This window comes from Chlamydotis macqueenii, chromosome 1 (genome assembly GCF_036417535.1).
Source record: "Chlamydotis macqueenii isolate bChlMac1 chromosome 1, bChlMac1.mat, whole genome shotgun sequence".
NCBI lineage: Eukaryota > Metazoa > Chordata > Aves > Otidiformes > Otididae > Chlamydotis > Chlamydotis macqueenii.
The window spans coordinates 85,341,348-85,354,155 of record NC_141556.1 but is presented as its reverse complement, the minus strand read 5'-3'; the positions used below and the strand labels follow the sequence as shown (position 1 = coordinate 85,354,155).

Here is a 12,808-nt window from a genome sequence, read left to right as displayed (position 1 = left end):
TTCTCAGCTTCTACCAAATGAATGAAGAATGATGAAATTAAATGACATTCTCACCTTCTTTAGTCAGAAAAGGAGAGGCTTAAAACAATAGGAAGGTAGGAAAGATTTTTTTCTTCATCCTTTGGGTTTATTTGCCTTTCATGAATCCTTAAAAGGGGTGCAACGCCCTGGTGGAAAGGAGGAGCTTGCTTTCCACTAACTTACCATGCCAGGCATAGCTGTAAATCTGTATGAGACCAGACGCTGCAACCTGTGAGAGCTGCTGGCCTTGTGAGGCTGCTGGTTGCAGTTTGTGCTGCTCTTGTGATATACACACCAGAGCTAACTCAAACTGGATTCTGGAACAGGAGAAAGGCTGCTGTAACATGCAACAACCAAAGAGCCCATACTTCTTAGCAAGGCCCCAAATTCAGAAGAGCTCTATTAGAAAGCATGCTGTTCATAGCTGTCTTGATACATGGTATTGAGCTAGTGTCCTGGTTTCAGCAGGGATGGAGTTAATTTTCTTCTCAGTAGCCAGTGTGTTTTGGATTTTGTGTGTGAAGAATGTTGATAAAAACATTCTGATGATACGAGTTGTTGTTAATGAGACCAAGGACACTGTCTGGCTTTCCAAGTCTCGTTAACGTGCAGGTGCGGGAAGCTGGGCAAAAGACAGACAGAATAATTGATCCAAACTGGCCAAAGAGAGTATTCCATGCCATAAACGTCATGCTCAGTATATAAGTGGGGGTTGCCCATGGGAGGGGGCATCATTTTCAGTTATTCCTTTTCTTGTCGGGTATCCGTTTGGGCACCCTTGGCATTCTTTTCTTCTCTCTTGCTTGCTGGCATAGTTCCCTCTACCTTGCTAGCTTGCTCTCCCCCTTTGCTTGCTGCTCGGTGTTGTTCCTGTGATCACTGCTCAGGACGGGCTGCGTCGGTCATTCGGACATCGGGTGGTGAGAAATTGTACATTGTTCATTTTGTATATTTTGTATATATTAATATTCTTATATCCTGTTAGCTTTGTAGTTTTTAGTATTTTTAGTAAACTGTTTTTATCTCAACCCACGAGTTTTCCTTTCTTCCCAATTTCTCTCCCCTGTCCCACTAGGTAGGGGCAGGGTGAATAAGAAAACTGTGTGGTGATCCGGGCTAAACCACCACAGCTAGAAAAAGACTGAGAAGTCTGGAATGTCTCTCAGAGACGTTGTAGTCCTGATAGTCTAGCCTTTTTTCTCAGCCTGCCAGATTTACTTACAGGTATCAATCTTGCATCAAAATAACCAGTGTGCTTGCGTATATCCACCTCTTCCATTCCTGATTGCACTGAAGAATGGAAACAAAACCACTGAACATCTAGCCATAGAACATCACAGCTTGCCTCCTTCATGACTTTTAAAATTCTCCTCTATTTAATTCTCTAACTTTCAGTTCTTGACTCATGTGATGGAAACCATTACACTGTAACAAATCCATATGCTGTATATTTAGAGGGAACAGCATGGTTGTATGTGGAGATTTGTTTCCAGAATATTGATAGCAGTAACTTAGTTTCTACCCCATGAAATGAAGAATTAATTTAGCCATCTGCCAGCTGTACTTCACTATTCATATTGTCCACCAGAGGGCAACGGTTCTAAAACATGGTGCCCCACTGAGCTGGACCTGCGAAATTCTCTGACTTCAATAGAAGCAGGTTTGAGACTTCAGCCAAGCTCCTCGCTGTGTTAGGAGGAAACTCCTCAGCTCACTCATCATGAGACTCAGGGGGCTTCAACCAAACAGATGGGCAACAGAGTCTAATTATAAGACCATCTGCTCTACACAGCAAAGTACAGGTGAAAGCAGAAGGCATTTCCCAGCTGTTTTAACAGGGATCTTATAAACCAATATGGTGTTGCAGTTAAGTCTGTCACATTAAATCTAAACCAATGATAGATATTAGGTCTATCATGTGCCAAAGATAATAAAAATGCAACCTGGGCCTAAAGAAAGGTACCTCTCAGCACTTTTAAAGTAATGCTTTGCTATCCTTTCATGAGGTACTTCGCAAAGAGTAAATTTCAGTTAATAGTAATACCATTTCTCTCATATTTCCTTCTGTTCTATACTGAACTATGACTGTTCAGGCCCTGCACTGGACCATCTACTCTACAGGCATTGCAAAATCTCCATCTGCATAAAAAGGAACACTTCAATTAAACATCAACATCCATAACTACAATTTGTCACCTTTTTTTTTTTTGTTGCATTACCCAAGGGGTACTGTAATGTGTAGTAAGAAGTCAAGAGGGCAGGTTCAATGAAGAGCACTTTAATTACCTTCACTGGCACACAGAATGATCTAGAACTGCTCAGACTTTTGTAGATTCTACAGATGCTTAATATCACTCTCATCTTTATATTCTGTCATCTCATTTCCTATCATTTCAGTCCAATTCAGTTACACGTAGCTTCAAAAGCTTTTCATTCCATAGTGTCATGTCCTCGTGTTCTTCTCATAGTGCACATTCTTTAATCTCACTAAAACAGACTCTGTTCCTATTGTGTGTACAAATCTATAATCCCAAATTTATAACCCACCCCATAACCTACACTAGGCTCAGGTTTATAAGTTTTTCCTGCTATTACCACCTGTATCACCTGCATAGTACAAATATAACTGTCCGTGTCTTACTATCATAGAATAATATGGGTGGAAGTGACCTCCGGAGGTCATCTAGTCCAGCATCCTGCTCAGATAAAAGATCACTTTAAAACTAGATCAAGCTGCTAAGGACCTTCTCCAGGTGAGTCTTGCAATCTAGAAGGTGGGCGACTCCTCAGATCCTCTAAGCATTTGTTACAGTGCTTAAATTCTATTAGGGGGAAGAATTATTCCCTTATACCCAATTGGAAATTTGCTTGCTTAATTTGTGACCTGTCACTAAGCAGATTCTGGCTTTTCCCCAGTAGATAGTCTCCATAAAGAATCTTGACAGTACCCTAGGTCAGATCCACGAAGGTATCACAGTTCCTATTTTGTATTTGCATTTAGGTATCTAAATTCATTCTTAGCTTTCAAACAACAATTAACAGATTTGCAGACCTTTGTTGTCTTTGCATTCGTTCTTGCTACTCAGTGTTATTTCTGCTGCAGCCTAAAAATGCCAGCCATGCCTTTATTATACTGAAGACCTGCTTGCATCTTTTACTTTGACTTTTTGAGGATTTGGACACTTGGTGTATAACCAAGTTCCTTGTATGACTGCTCAGTCTCAGTTGTTCTGTACAGAGGCTTTATTCTAAAGAGAGAGATTCAGATTTCAGAACATGCCTCAGTATTTTAACAACATTTTTACTATCATCATTACTTTAGGAATAAAATGTAGTAATTGTAATGTACTCTAAGCTATACTTGTCTGTAAAGGACAATGAATTTTCTGCTTGTCTATGACAGGTTAATCTGGCATTTCAGATACTGCATGTAGAAAGTTCAGAGCAGCACTTGACTTTGAAGCAACTGAAAAAGTTTCAAAACAAGCAGTTTTAAGAATCAGTTCTCTCAACTTTTTTACAGAATCTGTCTGGCTAGATTTGCAGTTTTAGAGTTTAGAGAGATTTGCAGTTGCATTGAACTTATACTTATCTGCAATTTAAAATAAGCTGAGCCAAATTTTTATCAAGTAGAAAGTAGATTTATAGCTGCTGAGGAACTGGATGTTTCATCCGGATTTTGAGAAATACAACAACATAAAGCCTCCACTAAGAAAAACAAAATCCACAACAAAAGGCAAACATTCTTTACTGCTCTTTGAAGGCCCTGCTTCCTGAAAACATGTACCTAATGCAGACATATATAACATCCTTGTTTCCAAGCAGTACTATCTGTCTGCAGTTGAATGTTTGTCTCATCTAGTCTCTGTTGGAACCCCTTGATTTCTGCCCATTTTGCACACCCTGTGAACTTCATGTCCTTAGCATGACCGAGAAATGACCCACGCCGGAGCAGTTTCACAAAGGACTGTGGCCCATGGGTGGGACCCCACGAAGGAGCAGAGGGGAGGAATGTGAGGAGTTTGTCCCCCAACGATGAAGCAGCGGCGTAAAACAACGTGTCATGAACTGACCGTAACCCCCATTCCCTCTTCCCCGCTGTGCTGCTCGGGGCTAGGAAGGTGGCAGAGATAATTTTAAGCCCGGGAAGAGGGAGGGGTGGGGGACAGTTATCTCGTTCTCTGTCTCATTATCCTGCTATTTTTAGTAATAAATGAATAGTTTTCCCCAAGTGGACTCTGTTTTGCCCGTAATGGTAACTTTAAGGCTTTCTCCCTGTCCTTATCTTTAACCTCGAGCCTTTTTCTTTGTATTATCTCTCCCTATTCTCTCAGAGGGTGGGCGGGGTGAATCATAGAATCATAGAATCATAGAATGGTTAGGGTTGGAAGGGACCTTCAAAGGTCATCTAGTCCAACCCCCCTGCAAGGAGCAGGGACATCCCTGACTAGGTCAGGTTACTCAGAGCCTTATCCAGCCTGGGCTTGAACGTTTCCAGAGATGGGGCCTCCACCACCTTTCTGGGCAACCTGTTCCAGTGTTCTATAATTCGCATCGTAAAAAATTTTTTCCTAATTTCTAATCTAAATCTACCCCCCTCTATTTTAAAACCATTACCTCTCGTCCTATCACAACAGGCCCTACTAAACAGCCTTTCCCCATCTTTCTTGTAGGCCCCCTTGAGGTACTGGAAGACCGCTATCAGGTCTCCCCGGAGCCTCCTCTTCTGCAGGCTGAACAGCCCCAACTCTCTCAGCCTGTCCTCGTAAGAGAGGTGCTCCAGCCCTTTTATCATCTTTGTGGCCCTCCTCTGGACCTTCTCCAACTGGTCCATGTCCTTCTTGTGCTGGGGGCTCCAGAACTGGACACAGTACTCCAGGTGGGGTCTCACCAGGGCAGAGTAGAGGGGGAGAATCACCTCCCTCGACCTGCTGGCCACTCTTCTCTTGATGCAGCCCAGGATGCGGTTGGCCTTCTGGGCCGCAAGGGCGCATTGCCTGCTCATGTTGAGCTTCTCATCCACCAGCACTCCCAAGTCCTTCTCCTCAGGGCTGCTCTCAATCCATTCCCCGCCCAGCCTGTATTTGTCCCTGGGATTGCCATGACCCAGGTGCAGGACCTTGCACTTGGCCTGGTTGAACTTCATGAGGTTGGCAGGGGCCCACCTCTCCAGCCTGTCAAGGTCCCTCTGGATGGCATCCCTCCCTTCCAGCGTGTCGATGACACCACACAACTTGGTGTCGTCGGCGAACTTGCTGAGGGTGCACTCTATCCCACTGTCCATGTCGCCAACAAAGATGTTGAACAGGGCCGGGCCCAACATGGACCCCTGAGGGACGCCACTCGTGACCGGTCTCCACATGGACATTGAGCCGTTAACCACCACTCTCTGAGTGCGGCCATCCAGCCAATTCATTATCCACCGAGTGGTCCATCCATCAGTGAGAGAGAGACTGTGTAGTCTGGCTCTGACGGAGGCTAAACTACAACAGCCAGACAGCTTTCTGTGTCAGAACTACTAGAATAGAATATGCCCAGCACCATTTTCATTAATCTGAATTTAATAATCTAGACCTTTAGCATGCAAGAGATTATCACCTAGTATGTGGTCACTATAGGAGTTTTAACAATACAGCTTCTTCCTGCTGCAGATATAAAGGCATAGCTAAATATAAGAGGACTTGGTATCCTTCTGTCAAAATTTAGGCTTACTTCTGCAATAGCTTCTTGGAAGTCATTACACAATGGTACAGGCTAAAACCTCCCTTGACTCCTTTATCTTGTATCTGTTTGAAATAAGTCTTTGTCTCACGTTTGTGGGAGCATATCTTAAGTGATCTTTGGGTTAAACAAAGAATCTGGTATATTATCTGAGACGAGAAGTTCTAACCTGACTTTCTGAGGAAAAGAAGCTGCCACATTGTCTTGTCTGTGTATCCCATTGATAACTTTAGAGCTTGTCCAGCCCAGTCTAATTTGAAAGAAGAGTGGAAATATTGAACACATCCGTGGTCCTATACATTTATTGAAAATAAAAAATTAGGTAGAAGAATAGCCGGTTTGATGATCCACTGAAATTGAAGCAGCCAGATTTCAGTTGCCATTACTTCTACTTGCTCTAAGTTTGGTAATCTAGCTGGCTTGTGTTACACGTGTAACATAAAGTCTCCAGACTAACCATACTGTATGATCAATAACGAAGATGTAGGGAGAAGTCTAGGCAGAGCTCAGAAGTAAGTTGGGAGATGAAGGGATAAAGAGCACATACTTGCAGGAAACAAGGTTTCATTAGCTTCCCCGGTCATGGAAGAACCTCCGTGGACCTCCATGGGCTGCAGGGGGGCAACCTGCTGCACATGGGCTGCACCATGGGCTGCACCATGGGCTGCAGAGGAATCTCTGACAGGAGCAGCATTACTCCTCCCCCTCCTTCTGAACTGACCTTGGCATCTGCAGACGTTCCTCTCACAAGAAAAATTCTTCACAACAGGCAGGCAGACGCCTCTCAGGATCTCTTCACATCTCATCTCCTCTCCACTTCTTGCAGCCAGGCCGGGTCGAGCTGGGCCGAGTCAACCACCCAGCGGGAGGCCAGAGGGTGAGGCCTGCAAGGCCCACAAGGCTCCCGCCTCCCCCTCTCTCCCCCTGCTTCAGCTTCTTCACATCTTCTCTACTTTTTTTTTCTCTTTTCCCCTTCTTAAATATGTTATCGCAGAGGCGTTATCAGGGAACATTCTGCTACCAATTGGCTCGGCCTTGGCCAGCAGCAGGTCCACCCTAGGCCCTTCCGAGTCTGCTGAACAAAAGGCAGCAACTTCTAGCAGTTTCTTACAGAAGCTACCGCCGTAGCCCCCCCTCGCTAAACAAAACCAGAACACTGGCCCAAAAATAAATATAATCAACACTTAGATATGATAAAACCATTTGTTTAAAAAGAAGAAAATGCTGAAATTGAATCATATTAAACTATAATTTCATTTTTAATAAAAGGGTAAGCATTTCTGAACAGAAGATACTGTTAACCTCTTCAATGCCATAAAATGTCATAAGTGGCTAAGAATTTGTCGAGGAGAAAACACTGCAGCTTGAAGAACATTTTTACAAGGATTAGAATTTTAAACTACAGCCCTCTGTCTCCATAGTAATATCAAGAAATGAACATTGAAAATCAAGTTTATTTTTACTCTACACACCTCAGCTTTTATCACAAACCTCCTAAAAATGAGTTGTGCATATTTCACCATCTTGCCTCTGTGTAGGCAGATGGTTATATCTAAAAGGCTCAAATTTTCAAAATAGCCTATGATTTTTTAATATCAAGTTCTCTTTTGTATTATGGGAATTGTACATGCAGATAGCCTCATAAGTCCATGTTGACTTAGGTTCAGTTTTCAAAAAATAAGAATTTCAACAGTTTCCATTGATGCACATGCACAGCTCCACATATCTGGAAGTCACATCTGTCACTGATGTTTTAGAAACCTACGTCAAGATGTTCAGATGTGAGATTTTGAGAAATGAATGAGGGTTATGAATCTTGCTTTTATAAGAATTCAAAGCTTTTTAAAATAATGGTCCTGTGCTAATACCTTTGATGCATATGTAATCTACCAACCTTGTCCACAAAGAAACAGGAAATTTTATTTAATTTTTAAAAGTAGGAAAATATTTCCCTAATTTCCTTTGACTTAAGCATTGAAATGGTACAGAGCAGCAGGACCTATGTCCCATAGCAATGTTAGGAAAAGATTGCTCTTCAGATTTTTCAGACCCTCCAACTCTATCTTCAGTAGCAAATGGGAGACGGAAAAATAGAGGGCTGCAGGTTTCGCACAGTGATTAATGGATTCTGAGGCAGCTGCTTGCATTCTTTTGAACTTCATCTGCATTAGCAGCAGCCAGTGTTCTGGAGCTGTGTGGAGCTGGCTGGAATCCATATTTGTAATAAACCTGGTTTATTCAGATAGAATTTGTTAGATTCTTTTCATTGATGTGAGGTTTACTCCCAGCTCAGATGCTTTCCCTTTTCAGGGGTTATTAAAAAAATTAGTTGTTTCCGACAGGTATGGTATATATGTGCTAAGCTTGTAAATCATACCAAGGACTCTTTTCAGTTCTGGAAAGAATACAGGAAGCTGTCCTTCCTTGATGGCTTTTCTCTTGGAGGCATGTTTTCTCCTAAAGCGGTTGTACCATATCCTTAAAAGCTTAGTTGTTTTCTAGTTTAGCAAGCACAGAGCTGTACACCTGACAACTTTATTGTTTCTGATGCAAATAAATTTCATTAAATCATAGAATCTTTAAGGTTGGAAAAGACCTCCAAGATCATCAAGTCCAACGTCAACCTAGCACCACCATGCCTACTAAACCATGTCCTGAAGTGCCACGTCTACACGTTCTTTGAACACCTCCAGGGATGGTGACTTCACCACTTCCTTTGGCGGCCTGTCCCAGTGCCTGACCACTCTTTCAGTAAAGAAATGGTTCCTAAAATCCAATCTAAACCTACCCTGCCACAGCTTGAGGCCATTTCCACTTGTCCTACCACTTGTTACTTGGGAGAGAAGACCAACATCCACCTCACTACAGCCTCCTTTCAGGTAGTTGTAGACAGCAACAAGGTCTCCCCTCAGCCTCCTCTTCTCTAGGCTAAACAATCCCATTTCCCTCAGACACTCCTCATAAGACTTGTTCTCCAGACCCCTCACCAGCTTTGTTGCCCTTCTCTGGACACGCTTCAGCAACTCAACGTCCTTCTTGTACTGAAAGGCCCAAAACTGAACGCAGTATTCGAGGCGCAGCCTCACCAGTGCCGAGTACAGGGGCACGATTACTTCCCTGCTCCTGCTGGCCACACTGTTCCTGATGCAAGCCAGGATACTGTTGGTCGCCCTGGACACGCGGGCACACTGCTGGCTCATGTTCAGCTGACTGTCAACCAGCAACCCCAGGTCCTTTTCTGCCAGATAGCTTTCCAGCCACTCTTCGCTAAGCCTGCAGCATTGCATGGGGTTACTGTGACAGAAGTGCAGAACCCAGCACTTGGTCTTGTTGAACCTCATATAGGTCACCTCAGCCCATTGATCCAGCCTGTCCAGATCGCTCTGCAGAGCCTTTCTACCCTCAAGCAGATCAACACTCCCGCCCAGTTTGGTGTCATCTGCAAACTTACTGAGGGAACACTCAATCCCCTCATCCAGATCATTGCTAAAGATATTAAACAGAACTGACCCCAGCACTGAGCCTCAGGGAACACTGCCTGTGACCAGCTGCCAACTGGATTTAACTCAATTCACCACAACTCTCTGGGCTCGACCATCCAGCCAGTTTTTAACCCACTGCAGGATACACCTGTACAAGCCATGAGCCACCAGCTTCTCTAGGAGAATGCTGTGGGAGATGGTATCAAAAGCTTTGCTAAAGCCCAGGTAGATAACATCCACAGCCTTCCCGTTGCCTGGTGGTGGGTCACCTGGTCATAGAAGGAGATCAGGTCGGTCAAGCAGGACCTGCCTTTCATGCTAGCTGGGCCTGATTCCCTGATTGTCCTACACATGCCTGGTGAGCACACTCAAGATGAACCGCTCCATAATCTTCCCTGGTACAGAGGTCAGGCTGACAGGCTTGTAGTTCTCTGGATCCTCCTTCCTGCCGTTATTGTAGATGGGCATCACATTGGCAAGCCTCCAGTCATCTGGGACCTCCCCTCTTAACCAGGACTGCTGATAAATGATGGAGAGTGGCTTGGAAAGCTCCTCTGCCAGCTCCCTCATTACCCTTGGGTGTATCCCATCCAACACTTGTGAGTGTCCAGGTGGCATAATAGATTGATGACTGCTCCCGCTGGATTATGGCAGGTTCATTCCACTCTCTGTCCCCATCTTCCAGCTCAGGGGGCTGAATACTCTGGGGATAACTGGTCTTACTGTTAAGGACTGAGGCAAAGAAGGCATTAAGTACCTCAGCCTTTCCCTCGTCCTTGGTGACTATGTTCCCCCCTCCCACATCCAATAAATAGTGAAGATTCTCCTTGACTCGCATTTTGTTGTTAATGTATTTGTAAAAACATTTCTTATTATCTCTTACAACAGTGCCCAGATTGAGTTCTAGCTGGGCTTTTGCCTTTCTAATTTTCTCTCTGCAGGACCTAACAAGCTCCTTGTAATCTTCTTGAGTTGCCTGCCCCTTCTTCCAAGAGTGGTAAACTCTCCTTTTCCCCCGAGTCCCAAAAAAGCTCCCTGTTCAGCCAGGCCAGTCATCTCCCCTGCCAGTTCATCTTGCAGCACATTCATTACATTTCTTTATTTTGTAATTGTCCACTGTGTTTATATGTTTTCCCCAAGTATTTGTTGTGATAGTACATGAGTTATTCTTGACTGAAAGTGTTCACAGTACCTATAGCAAATCTATGACAGAGGGATTTCCTGAACCTCACTCACAAAATTAGTTGTATTTGTGACCTTACCTTGGAGTTTCAGAATTGCAGTGCTACACATAGAAATTGTAGCAGTGGGTATTACAGATGCTGAAAAAAAAATAAATAATTTTAATTTGAAAGGTCTGTGTTGTGCTAATATTCCTAAAACAGAAGTGAAGCAGCTGGTTTAAGGTCCCTGTGACAGAGTGCTGCTACTGGAGAAGATCACCACCCCAGTCTGGTTTTCTGTTGCCCCTTCTGCATGAGGCTACTATACCGATAGTATAGTGCATGTCCTAACATTGTCACACAACCACCATCAACACATTTATCTTACCATGGGCTGTTTGGCTACAAACTAAGACAGCTGAGAAGCAGACCTAATAGGCTTCTACTTCTTCCCATACATGGAATATGTACTCTGTGGCAGAGATGTAGATGGACAGTCGAGAGCAGTAAGTCTATGGGTATTTTAGATAAACCTGAAAAGTACTGTGAGTCAGAGGTCTAATACTGAAAAGTCTAACACTGAAACAGATTGCCCAGAGAGGTGGTAGATGCCCCATCCCTGGAAACAGTCAAGGTCAAGTTGGATGGGGCTCTGAGCAACCTGATCTAGCGGGAGATATCCCTGCTAGTTGCAGGGGTGTTGGAGTAGATGACCTTTAAAGGTCCCTTCCATTCCAAACTATTCTATGATTCTGCTGCCTCAGTAGCTTAAAAAAAGTTACTTGCCACTCCCTTGGCTGTAGCAGAATTCAGCTGTCTTGCAGACTATGAGATAATGTTAATTGCTTTACAGCAAATAAAATCATTCAGACAACTTTCTTAGCCTGAGTTGCTGAATTTAGTTTAATTCCGTATTTTTAGTCAGAATAAACCTTGTTCTCATAACCCTGTCTAGACAAATTCCACGCAGCCAGCAGCAGAACTGATATTGCCTTAGACCGAGACAGAAGACTCACCTTCAAAACTAGTCTCTTTTCCTGTAGAAAATGCTTTCTATTGTACAGCAAACCACATCTGAATTTGTAGTTTGACAGCAACAGAAATGCTAATACCCCTTTGGTTTCATTTACAAAAACTGACAGATTTCTCCAGTAGGTAGCTTTTGAGCAATTGCCCGTGATGTACTGTCTTGTGTCTGGAGACCTTGTTACCTAAGACAGGAACAGAAGGAAGAGTTTGGTGTCTGTTATATTTACATATTTTGCTTTTAAATGATGCAGAGGACAAGATTTAGGAGAAAATTGTAAGACCCTATAGAATTCATGTTAAATTAAAAAGAAATTCCAAATATGTACAGTTTCTGTCTTTGTAATCCAGCAAACAAATCCAGAAAGGACTACAGGGCAAGGTAACTGCAAAAATTTGATAGTGTGTACACTAATGGAGAAAAATGTTAGGATGTAATCTCAAGTACTTAAAGTATCAGGACTAAATTTGGAAGGGTTGAATATTACAAGCAACACCTTGACAGAATGTCAAGCAGGCAATGAAATAGTTTCTTAGAGAAATGACTGCAGGTGGACATTTTAAAACTTAGGACTGAAATACAAATACCAATTTGGAACAATTGTTTTCTGGGTAGGAGGTGAACTGGGTGAGGTGATAAATTAAAAAATGTCAGAAATAAAAAAGATGTATAAATAAAGCAGTTCTGGATCATTGGGGATAAAAGGTGTTACAGGAAAATAAACCACTAGTATTAATTTTTCACCGATGTACTAAAGAAACCATCAGAAGATGACACATTTAAATCTTCAAGTGAAGAAGGGAAAAAAAAAACCCCACGTTTTTTTTAATATTGAAGTAAACTGAAATAGGGTAATTGATACTATTCAGAGAGCATACAAGGGAATGATATCTCACATTATCAAGCGAAGACAGAGTGAACTTTATGAAGGTATCTAGGAGAGGTTTAGGCAAATCTAGTCCCCAGTAGGAAACTACTAACTCTGAAAATAAAATAATAAAAAAAAAATAGTACAAGAGGAGGTGACATATTTTAAGTAGGATTGACCTGCTTAATATATGAAGTTGTTGATCCATAATTTGCAGGTAACTTAGTTGTCGTAGTTCAGCCCCACTCAAGAGCAAGCTATGCAGTCTCTTGCTCACTTCCCCCCCACCCTCCAGTGGGACAGGGAGGAGAACTGGTAAAGAATAGAAGGCGAAACTCTTGGGTTGAGAGTAAAAAAAGAAGTTTAAGAGAATAACAGAAGAAAACAAAACAGAGATGGAAAACAAATAAACAAAACCAAATAACAGAAAATACTGAAACATACAGTACAATAGCTTACAGCAAATCCTGATGCCCAGCTTCCTCCAAAGTAGCAGGAGGCCTATCCCAGCTCTGTCCCCCAGCCA

The 12,808-nt window shown here is 42.9% G+C and overlaps 1 protein-coding gene across 4 annotated transcripts in view; it reads left to right on the top strand.

Moving 5' to 3' along the window:
• PRMT8 (protein arginine methyltransferase 8) overlaps window positions 1-12,808 on the top strand; it is an 83,674-nt gene that overhangs the window by 27,876 nt on the left and 42,990 nt on the right. The gene's annotated exons all lie outside the window — the stretch shown is intronic.